A 12,948-nucleotide genomic window follows, 5' to 3' on the forward strand; every position below is an offset into this window, starting at 1 on the left:
ATGTATATAGTTTCTGTTCAAGCCATCCAGTACAAGTCCTATCAAAAAAGAGGACAAGAGAAGAAGCTGTCCAAGAATCCCTATATTTAAGGGACTGATTTCTGTAGCATAATTTAGGGAGGGAGCTAGTCACTTCATGTTTTGACTATCCAAGCCTAAGGGAAATGAAATTGATTTTTATTTAGAATTATTCATTGTTGACTGTTGGATGAATGAATGTATCACAAGTTCAGGAGAGGAAAAGTAAAAGAGATGAGCCAGAACCAGTTCAACGAACTCCTAAGGAATCTGGAAAAGGCACAGTTGTTGCAGATTAGATACGGAATGAATAGTAGTAAGGAAATCAAAGAAACTTCATTGTAGTTACTGTCAAGGTTCTCTTTACTCTCCTCTTTATCACTTTTCTCTAACTATACACAGAGTGAATAAAACTAGTAACAAACACATTTATAAGCCAAGGCATAGTAAATAAAATATAATAATGCCTTAATAAACGTTCAATGAATTGCTATATAGTACAGAAAGCTGGAGGCAATTGAATGGGGACTGCCTTTAGGGTACACACCATTCATTTATTACAACTATTCTGTACCATTTAGGGCTAGATACTAACAAATACAGAGTTTTATGTTTCCTTCCCTCAGGGTCGTTCCATGATAGTTAAAATTAAAAGAATATCATGGAAGAGAATGAATATGCAAATAATAGTAATACAAAAATGATAGGGATTGTATTCTTAGTTTTCATATCACCAGGGCCTACAACACATAGAAACACTTAATAAAAATATATTGATTGCTTGATTGAACAAGATGCTTTGAGAAAGTGCTGTAGGGAGAAATCAAGATCAAGAACCACTTCATGGAGAGGGTGACAAACAAGCTATACCTTGAAACATGGGTAGAATTCAATAGACCGATGTTGGAAGAAACAGTTCTGGATACAGGAAATGGGGTGACCCAAGACATAAGGGTAGGGAAGTAAGAAATTCTTGCATGGAGTTTAGAACATATTAAGTGAGTTGACACTAAACATGCAGTATGAAGATTGGTCATAGACAGGGGAGGTCCTTAAACCAAATTTCATAGACTTTAGAGTTGGGAGTTATTTTAAGAACAATCTAGTCCAAATTCTTCATTTTACAGAAGATGAAAATAAGGTGAAAATAGTAAAGAGACTTGCCAGAAGTTACACCATTAATAAATGATAGTGCTGGAAATCAAACTCATGGCTTCTAGTATGAAACAGAGCTCTTTCCCTTACTGTTTATGCAACACCAACACTTGTACCAAAAGCACCTAATTTAGGAAAAACATACTGAGCACCTGCTAGAAGCTAAATCGAGTACACACAAATTTAGATGTCCTTAGTCTCTGAGAAAGAGTCCTCACAAACAAGGACAACATATCTGCGTATTTGCTTCTGAGTTACTTCATATGAGTGCACTTAGAGCAAGAAGAGATGTGTCTTCTCTTACTGATTAAGGATGAACTGTTAGAGCTGAGAAATTCAGTTGCACAGATGGATGGTCTAGACAAATGAGGCAATTAGGTAGTAGCAATAAGACATTTGATTATCAGACACATACCTGAGTTTGTGAAAATGATGAAAACTACATCTTGATTTATTTATCCGTAACAAAGGTGGTAGTCAGGAGGTTTGTAAGACCAAGAATGAGCATATATGCGTGTGTGTGTGTACATACACACACATACATATATACATATGCACATATATTTGCGTGTATAATATACATATATGAATACACATATGTGGACATGTATGTATACACACTAAAGACAGGGAGTAGTATAAAAGGCAGATTCTGGAGTCCATATTTACATCATTATACAAAAAAACAAACATAAAACCTCCAGATTGCCACATTTAAAGATACTGCCAAAGGGGCATAGGTAAAAGAAAATGCTCTAAAACATTATATACATGGCACAAACATCTTTAGTGTTGGGTAAGTGACCTAGTTCAAAATGGAACAAGGGTGGGTATGGTTATAGAACAATCAGTATAATTAAATTTCTGAGAAAGTCAGTAGCCACAAAGGAGCAATAGACTTAGATTACAAACTATAAGGTAGAAATTTAAATGTTTAGTCAAGAATATTTAGCAGCCAAGATAATTTTCCCTTTCCTTTTCTGTTTTTGAAAGTGACAGGGATGGGGACAGAACTTAGTTTCATTGCTTTAGAAGTTTAGAGGTGAGCAAACTCCCTATACCATTGACATTTTTGGCTTTTGTACAAATTGTAGTCTTAGAGAGTTGCCTGAAGCAGAGGTCTCAAGCACACTGCATCTGTCTAAACACTGCCTGCACTGCTTCTGATTGTAGCTAAAATCAGATTAAAATGTAATTGGGAAATATTTAACAACAAAAAACCAAACATAACATAAAAATTGTTGGCATGCCACTTTCTGACTCAATCTGCAATTATAAGAGATGCTCATGTATTGTGTAATGGCCCCATTTCTATTTGATTTTGAAACCAGTGGTCTAGAGCACTGAGAAATTCCCTCACTATTTACAGAGTCTTTATTAGAAGCTGTATTGAACTCAGTTCTTTCTGGTTTCCAGAATGGCTTTCTGGAAAGATAGAAATTAGTAAAACCAATATAACTATACATCAAAGCTAGAAAGGAATTGAATTGTTAGCAGAGCTTGAAATAACAGAGATCCCATATTTTAAGGAGAATGATGCTAAGACATCTGGAAAGTGATGCCAGACACATAGGAGAGAATGTGGTAATGTCTGTGAAGGAACACCTTAGTAAAAAGTACCTAAAATTTTATTTGACTGGGAAAATTCTACAAATTTCTAACCACAAACTTTTATGTAACAAAAAAAATGTTAATATGATCCTCCTTCAAGAGCCCTTTCAATTCCTCTTTAATAGTTCTACTGATAAGGCCTGGTCTGACCAGCTGGGGGTTCAAAACTATAAAGATTCTGAAATTCTCATTTATTTTGAATTCGAGGATTCCTTATTATTACTCTATTACTAGGTCCAAAGTTTTCTACTTTTTTTTACTTAAATGACATTTCATTTTTTTTCTGTCTTTAATAGATATCATTACTTTTCTAAAATTAGACATGGGGCAGGGGTAAAGGCAAGATGGTGGAGAAAAGGCAGGGCTTACCTAAGCTCTCCACCAAACTCTTCCATAGGCCTTTAATAATGCCCTAAAACAAAATCTGAAGTGGCAGAACCCACAAAAGGTTCATCATTAGGGCAGTTAGAAAAAGAGTATATAAACAAAGCACACAGGTATGAGGTGACTATGATGGGATAATATCTTAAAAAATAAAATTGAGGGGTGAGAAAGAGGAATGCACTAGGAGAAAGAGAAAGGGAAAGGTAGAATAGGGTAAATTAAAATAGGGTAAACTGTCTCACATAAAAGAAACAAGAAAGAGCTTTTACAGTAGAGGAGAAGATAGAAGAGCAGCTAGGGAACACTTGAACCTTAAACATTTGAACTTCAGAACTGTCTCAGAGGCAATAGAAATATATATTACTGTCCAGGAAAGTAGGAGGGGAAGGGGCTAAGAGAAGGTGGGGTACTCATAGAAGGCAGAGTAGATCAGGGGTAGCACTACTCAGAAGCAAAACACTCAGGGAGGATAGGGTAAATGAGAGAGAGAATAGAATAAAAGGGGAGAAATAGAATGGAGGGAAATTCCGTTAGCAATCCCAACTGAGAAAAAAAATTGAAGCAAGTTTCTCTGATAAAGCCTTCATATCTCAAATATATAAATGAGTCAAATGTATAAAAATAAGTAATTTCCCAATTGATAAATGATCAAAAACTATGAAGTCAGTTTTCAGATAAAGTAACCAAAGCTATATATAGCCATATGAAAAGGCATTCTAAATCACTAATGATTGGAGAAATGCAAATTAAAACAATTCTGAGTTACTGTTTTATAACTATTAGATTGGCCAATAGGACTGAAAAAGAGAGCAACAAAGTATGGAGGGCATGTGGGAAAACTGAGACACTAATGTATTTTTTGTGGAGTTGTGTGTAGAGGGCCAGTACTGATGGAGTCCAGAATGTGAGATACTGTCCAGGTTTTACTCGGGACTTGTATTAACATAAAGGCTGGCATTCTCAGGAATGGCGCACCATCCCACTTCTGATAGCAAGGATGAGATTGTCCTGACCCTGATTGTGTACCCCAAGGTTGTTACATAGAAGGAGCTAAGATATGGAAGTAAAAGATGTAAACTAAAAATATTCTCATAGGAATAATCTTGCTTGTTTAAGAGAGTATATAAATCTTGAATCTCAGATCAATAAACCAGTCAGGTACCAGTCATGTACAGATGGCACAAGCTCACCTAGCCCCCGCTGCTATCACCTCTTTCTTTTCTATAACCGCTGTGCCTCTGATCTGCCAGTTGCTGGCAGTTGTGAACTGATTTAACCATTATTTAGAATAATTTGTACCTATGCTCAAATATTTATAGTAGTTCTTTTCTGATGACAAGGAATTGGAAATCAAGGGGATACTCATCAATTAGAAAATGGCTGATCAATCTATGTGGTATGATAGTGATAGAAAGCTATCATGCTACAAGATGAGCTAAATCCTCTCAGAAAAAAACTGGAAAGATTTACATGAACTAATGGAGAACACTATATGCAACAACAGTACTGGAAGATGATCAACCATGAATGACTTAGATATTCTGAGTGATAGAATTATCCAAGACAAGTCTGAAGGACTTACGATGAAAAATGCTATCCCTCCCCAGAAAAAGGACTGATAAGAGTCTGAATACAGATCAAAGCATATGGTTTTTTTCTTTACTTTTCTTGAGTTTTTATTTTAGTCTATGTTTTCTCTTATAACATCGCTAATAGGGAAACAATTTTGCATGACTACACATGTATAACCTATATCAAATTGCTTGCCTTCTCAATGAGGGAGTTGGAGAAGGAGCAAGATAATTTGGAACTCAATTTTATTTTATATTTTTTTATTAAATTATTTTATTTGTTTTCAGTGTTCTACAATCATTTCCATATGTCTTAGATATTTTCCTCTTCCTTCTCTTCCTTCCCCCCTCCCTCCCAGAGACAGCATACAATTTTATATAGGTTCTACATATACATTCCTATTAAATATATTTTTACCTTAGTAATGTTACATAGAAGAATTAAAATTAATGGCAGAAATCATAAGACAAACCAAAACAAAATATAATACAAAGAAAATGGTCTGCTTCATTCTGTGATCAAATTCCATAGTTCTTTCTCTGAATGTGGAAGGCATTTTACTTCAAGAGTCCATTAGGAATTTTTTAAGTCCTTGCATTGCAATGAAGCACTAAGTCTACAAGAAACATTCCTCATACACTATGGTTGTTCTTATTGGGTAAAAAGTTCTCCTGATTCTGCTCCTTTCACTCAGCACAAGTTCATATAAGCCTTCTTAGGCCTCTCTGAAATCCTCCTGTTCTTCATTTATTATATAGCACAAAGTATTCCATTACACTTATATACCACAATTTATTCAGCCATTCCCCGATTGATGGGCATTCCCTTGATTTCCAGTTTTTGGCTACCACAAAGAGAGTTGCTTTAAATATTTTTGTGGGACCCTTTCCTATTTTTATGATCTCTTGGGGATACAGTCCTAGAAGTGGTATTGTTGGGCCAAAGGGTATGCACATTTTTGTAGCCTTTTGGGCATAGTTGGAACTCAATTTTAAAAACAAATGTTGAAAATCTTTTTTTTTTTACATGTAATTGGGGGAAATTAAAATACTAAATTAAATGAAAATAAAATAAAACTAGACAATTGTATGATGTATATATTTCCCTCCCCCTCTTGTTAGAATGTTAAATTCAGTCATATCAAGATCATTAATACAATGTGGTTCATGCAAGGATATTGCAAATTTAGCTCTTTTCCATTACTCAGAGCACTCTGATATTTTTGTTTTCCCTGTGGGTTGTATTTCTCTTGTTCTGGTATCAGTTACTTGTTCTTCTCAAAAACCTCGTCTTTCCATCCTATCTTAATATATTTTGCAAAAGTAAAGGCTGCAATTTAGAAATTTAAAAAATAAAGTTAAATTCATACTGACCTGGATAAATTCTGTACCTTCCTCAATTAACTTTCAGTTTCATCATCATAGTCAAGTAATCTCCAGTATCATCTCATTGCTATATTTTATTATATCAAAGATTCATGATTTTCTTGTAGTAGACACTCATTCCACCAGAACTGGTTACATCTTCTCTTGAACTAATGTTCTATCTCCAGTAGTTATCAGGGACCAAAATTCACCATCTTGTGGCCAACCTTCTAGCATCTCTAAAATTAATTCCATTCAGCCTTGCACTTACGTATCAATATTCCAAGCACTTACCAATTTGGTAGGAACTGCAAGTACTTGACTCAGTTGGAAAAATCTTGGGAACCTGTGGTCTCCTTTATGCCATGAAGAGGTAAGATAGTCATTTTGGTGAGTTCTGGACTATCTGCCTTGAAGAAAGTCCCAATTCACTAAAGACCCTTCAAATTGTATTTCTTCTCATGAAATCCTAGGTCAAATTTATTTGGAGGGGTGTGATTCTTAGAGAATATCATACCTACACTTATTCAGTCATGTGGAAATGGCAGACTGGAGAGAAATCATATCCCTGCCCCTAAGGTATTGGTACTAGGACAAGGCCTTGGTCACAACAGTTTAGTGACAGTTCTGACTACAGAAGAACCGGATTAACTAGTTAACTCATTAAGAAGAACAAGAAATGAAATAAAAACTACATAATACCTTTTAAAAATACCATTGAGAACTGCAAGAACAGAAGATACCTCCATCAAAAACCCAGGTAAGAAGAGGAGTTTCCAGAGTATGATGGGTAGATGAAACTGAATAAAGCAAAAAAGAATCAGAATAATCCTACTATAAAAGCCTCCAATATAGTTTCTTTTTGGAAATTATTATGGTTCTTTGAACAGGATAGTGACAGAAGTGTCACTTAAAAATACTATAATATCCCCAAGAACTCTAAATAACTTTGAAGTAGATGTGATAATGTTAAATCTTGGTCACACCAAGAGGTAAATAAGCCCTCTGCCTTCCCCAAAAAGTTTCGATTTATTAACCTGGCTAAATAATATCCGTAGTTAAGTTATTTTTTGCTTTTTTTAATAAAGTTTCTTTTATGAAAAAAGTAATAAAATATAGTAAAGTTTTACTTTTTGTGCAAATGATAAAGGAAATAAGGTCATAAAGCAACTTGGTAGTAGAAATGGGAGTTAGTCTCAAAACCCATAGCCCAGTAAGTCTTTCTATGATATCATTCAATTCATTTCACAGGAAACTCTCCCTCCCCTAAAATCTCTTGTTGTCTGAAGTTACCTCTATGTTACTTCCTCTTCAATAAGATTTAGATCCTTGAGGGCAGAAATATGTCATACACTTCTTTTGTATTCATCATAGTAACTGTTAGAGTGCTAAGCATATAAAAGGTGCTCAAGCAATATTTGTTGAATTTAATTGAAATTGACAAGTAATAGAATATTGTGATTAAAAATGATGAGCATGAATCAAAGAACCAAAATATCAGTTTTCTCCAAAGCCTCGATGTAAAACTTGGTTGTTGGATTTAGCAACATTTAGTCCTTTTATTTTTATATGCTTCCTATGAGACTGAAAGAACTTTAGGTGTCATGAAGAAAAATGCCCCATCTAATACTGAAGAACTATGGAATATAGTTCACTTGACTGATTGTCCCTTATGGCTTGTATACCAAGGCAGTTTGAGAAAAAAAAATGGAATGACTGCCAAATATGACTTTCAAATCAAGGACACTTTCATTTTGAGCTCAGTCAATTATTTCAAATTCACCTCAATGTTATAGCTTATTCTGATGAAGAACGGAAACATTGAGGCACAGAGAATAACTTTTAGCTATAAGGGAATTTAGTCACAAACTAGCTTCTTCATTATATGGATAGTAACAAACTAGCTTCTTCATTATACGAATAAGGAAAATTTGAACCAAATACATTAAATGAGAGACTGCGTGATATATTAGAAAAAGTAATACATTTAAAAACAAAAGACTGGGAGCTGGAGCCAAGATGGCGGAGTGAAAGCAACGACTCACCTAAGCTCCTGGTCAAACTCCTCTGGATATCTCTGAAAGGAGAATCTGACCAGACTTTGGAGGTGTGGAATCCAGTGGGTGACAGACTTTGACATATTTGGAGCCCAGGTTGGACTGGAAGGTCCACGGGAAGGATCTGTTCCACGGGGGTAAGCCCCCAGCGCACAGCTCAGCACGGTCAGTGCAGCAGGGCGGAAGGGACCTGAGAAGCCCGAGAGTGGCGGGCGAAACCAGCGGAGCAGGAGACAAGCCAAACCGAGCTGGTGAGAGCCGCTGAGCACCAGATATCAGCGCAGCAGCCCTTGAAACCTTCAGCCTGAAGACTAAACTTCGGTAAGTCACCTACTGGAACTTCCGGGAGCTAGGATGGCGGAGTGATCAGTAAATGCTCTCTCCTCCCCCCTGATGACCGTGAAAGAACCATAAAACTCTTCCCCAGATAAATCCTGGATCAGCGGGAACAGCAGAAGGGGGCAAATAGTCTCATAACACCAGAGGTTAGAAAAATAGCAAAGGGGGATTCTTCCTACTGTGGCGGAGGCAATCTGGAAGGACAGATGACCCAGGGCAGAGAAAATTCGCACTGAGACCCAGGCAAGCCTCAGAGCAGGGAGACAAGCCCCAGGAGGGGCAGGAACACGCATTACCTTCTAGGCGTGCCCCAGCCCTTCAGGGGAAAAGGGAAGACAAAAGGGAAGCTGGGATCACCATTCCTTGACCTTGCCTTTGCCTCAGGCCAGCTGAGGAGATCTCCTGAGACCAGACCACCCTTCCCACACACCTAACAAGCTAACCCCAGGGCTGATCTGGGAAACAAAAAAAAAAAGCCTGCTTTTAGCCTACATCAGCTCAACTTAAAGATCTGTACCTTCTGATTGAAAGAACCAGAAGCTACAACACTCAGCCAACATCATGAATAGGAAAAAGCAAATGAAAAGTGAAAAAACCATAGAATCTTTCTATGGGGATAAGGACCAAAACACAAACACCAAAGAGGTCAGAGCTGAGACTGTACTTCCATCTGAAACCTCAGATGGGACTATGAATTTCTCGCAAGCACAATTAGATTACCTGGAACAGCTGAAGAAGCATATAAAAGAAAAACTGGCCAATGATTTTAAAATTATAAAAAAAGAATTCACTGATGAGAACATCACTCTGAAAAAGAAAATTGAACAAATGGAAAAGGAAGTTCAAAAATTAACTGGAGAGAATAATTCCCTAAAAGAAAGAGTTAATCAAACGGAAAAGGAAACCCAAAACCTAATTGGGAAAATTGATCAGATGGAAAAGGAAACCCAAAACCTAACTGGGAAAATTAGTCGAATGGAAAAAGAAGTACAAAAACTAAATGGAGAAAATAGCTCCTTAAAGGGAAAAATTGGTCAGATGGAAAAGGAGATGCAAAAGCTAACTGAAGAAAACAATACGATGAAGATTAGAATTGGGCAAGTAGAAACTAATGACTCAATGAGGCAACAAGAATCAGTCAAACAAAATCTAAAGAATGAAAAGATAGAAGAAAATCTAAAATATTTAATTGGAAAAACAACTGACCTGGAAAATAGATCCAGGAGAGAAAATTTAAGAATTATTGGCCTGCCAGAAACCCATGATGAAGAAAAGAGTCTGGACAATATCTTCCAGGAAATCATCACGGAAAACTGCCCAGAAGTACTAGACTCAGAGGGCAAAATAGTCATCGAAAGAATCCACTGTTCCCCTCCCGAAAGGGATCCCAAACTCAAAACCCCAAGAAATATCATTGCCAAACTCCAGAGCTATCAAGTGAAGGAGAAAATACTACAAGCAGCCAGAAAGAAACAATTCAAATATCAAGGACACACAGTCAGGATCACACAGGACCTTGCAGCTTCTACATTAAAAGATCGAAAGAACTGGAACCCAATATTCCGTAAGGCAAAGGAGTTGGGACTTCAACCAAGGATCAACTACCCTGCAAAGTTCAGCATAACATTTCAGGCAAGGAGAAAGTCATTCAAAGAAATAAGGGATTTCCAGAGCTTCCTAACCAAAACACCAGAGCTCAATAGACAATTTGATCTTCAAATGCAGGTCTCCAGAGAATCATAAAAAGGTAAACAGGGGGGAAAAAACAAAAACAAAAACTTGCTACTCAATTAGGGCAAACTGTTTACCTCCCTATAAGGGAAGATGATACCTGTTAATCTTGAGAACTGTGCAGCTATTATGATAAAAGGGATATATGTAGAGGGAACGGGCATAAAGTAAATGATGTCATGTCAAAAATATGATTTAAGTATGAGAAGGGATTGTAATAGGAGGTGTGAAAAGGGGGAAGCAGAAAATGGCAAATTATATCACAGGAAGAAGTACAAAACTATAGTAGAGGGAAGGAGGGGAGGGAGATGAGCATTGTTTGAGAGGTACTCTCATCTAATTTGTTCAAAGGAGGGAACAATAATCTTAAGTAGATAATCCTAACTAGCTCTATAGGTAGTAGGAGGGTAAGGGGGAAGAAAGGGGAGGGTGGCTAAAAGGGAGGAAAGAAGCAATAAGAGTAAAGGGGAGTAAAAGGGAGGGGGTCTAAAAGAAGGAAGGGAAGGCTGCAGGAGGAGAGGGAGAAAAGTGAATACTTTTGAGGATGGGTAGGGAGACGGGAGAGCTAAAAGCACAAATGGTGGGAAAGAGGTTGGAGGGAAATACACAGATTGTAATCATAACTGTGAATGTGAATGGAATGAACTCTCCCATAAAACGGAGACGGATAGCAGAATGGATTAAAAGCCATAATCCAACAATATGCTGCTTACAAGAAACACATTAGAAACAGGGGGATACACATAGGATAAAGGTCAAAGGATGGAGCAGAATATATTGTGCTTCAGCTCATGTAAGAAAGGCAGGAGTAGCAATCCTAATCTCAGACAAAGCAAAAGCAGAAATAGATCTAATCAAAAGGGATAAGGATGGAAACTATATCCTGCTAAAAGGCACCATAGACAATGAAGCAATATCATTACTAAGCATGTATGCTCCAAGTGGTATAGCATCCAGATTCTTAGAGGAGAGGTTGGGGGAGTTGAAGGAAGAAATTGATAGCAAAACTATACTAGTGGGGGACCTCAACCTCCCCCTCTCTGAACTCGATAAATCCAACCTCAAAATAAACAAGAAAGAAGTTAAGGAGGTAAATAAAACTCTGCATAAGGTAGATATGATAGATCTTTGGAGAAAATAAAATGGGAATAGAAAGGAATATACCTTTTTCTCAGTGGTACATGGAACATTTACAAAAATTGACCATGTACTAGGACATAAAAATCTCACAATCCATTGCAGAAAGGTAGAGATAATGAATGCATCCTTTTCAGATCATAATGCATTAACAATTACATGTAATAAAAGGCCATGGAAAGAGAAACCAAAAATCAATTGGAAACTAAATAATCTAATTCTAAAGAAGGGTTGGGTTAAAGAAGAAATCATAGAAACAATCAACAATTTCATTCAAGAGAATGACAATAGTGAGACATCATACCAAAACTTATGGGATACTGCAAAAGCAGTTATTAAGGGAAGTTTTATATCTTTGAATGCTTACATAAATAAAATAGAGAAAGAGGAGATCAATGACTTAGGCTTGCAGTTGAAAAAGCTAGAAGAAGAACAAATTGAAAATCCCCAAGTAAATAACAAATTAGAAATACTGAAAACCAAAGGTGAGATAAATAAAATTGAAATTAAGAAAACTATTGAATTAACAAATAAAACCAATAGTTGGTTTTATGAAAAAACTAATAAAATTGATAAACCTTTGGTCAATCTGATTCAAAAAAAGAAAGAAAATAATCAAATTACTAATATTAAAAATGAAAGGGGTGAACTCACCTCCAATGAGGAGGAAATTAAAACAATAATTAGAAACTACTTTGCCCAACTTTATGCCCACAAATTCGATAATCTAAACGAGATGGATGAATATTTTGAAAAATACAAATTGCCCAGATTAACAGAAGAGGAAGTTGAATACTTAAACAACCCCATCTCAGAAAAAGAAATTGAACAAGCCATCAATGAACTCCCTAGGAAAAAATCTCCAGGGCCAGATGGATTCACAAGTGAATTCTATCAAACCTTTAAAGAACAGTTAATTCCAATACTACATACACTCTTTTTGAAAATTGGGGAACAAGGAGTCCTCCCAAATTCTTTCTATGATACAAATATGGTTTTGATACTCAAACCAGGAAGAGACAAAACAGAGAAAGAAAATTATAGACCAATTTCCCTAATGAATATAGATGCAAAAATTTTAAATAAGATTTTATCAAAACGAATACAGCATCTTATCACGAGATTAATACATTATGATCAGGTAGGATTCATACCAGGACTACAGGGCTGGTTCAATATTAGGAAAACTATTAGCATTTATCGATCACATCAACAACAAAGCTAACAAAAACCACATGATTATCTCAATAGATGCAGAAAAAGCATTTGACAAAATACAACACCCATTCCTACTAAAAACACTGGAGAACGTAGGAATAAAGGGAACTTTCCATAAAATAATAAGCAGTATCTATCTAAAACCTTCAGCAAGCATTATATGTAATGGGGATAAGCTAGATGCATTCCCAATAAGATCAGGGGTGAAACAAGGTTGTCCATTATCACCACTATTATTCAATATGGTACTAGAAATATTAGCTATAGCAATTAGACAAGATAGAGATATTCAAGGAATAAGAATAGCCAAAGAAGAAACTAAGTTATCACTCTTTGCAGATGATATGATGATTTACCTAGAG

Source organism: Notamacropus eugenii, chromosome 3, assembly GCF_028372415.1.
Source record: "Notamacropus eugenii isolate mMacEug1 chromosome 3, mMacEug1.pri_v2, whole genome shotgun sequence".
Taxonomy (NCBI): domain Eukaryota; kingdom Metazoa; phylum Chordata; class Mammalia; order Diprotodontia; family Macropodidae; genus Notamacropus; species Notamacropus eugenii.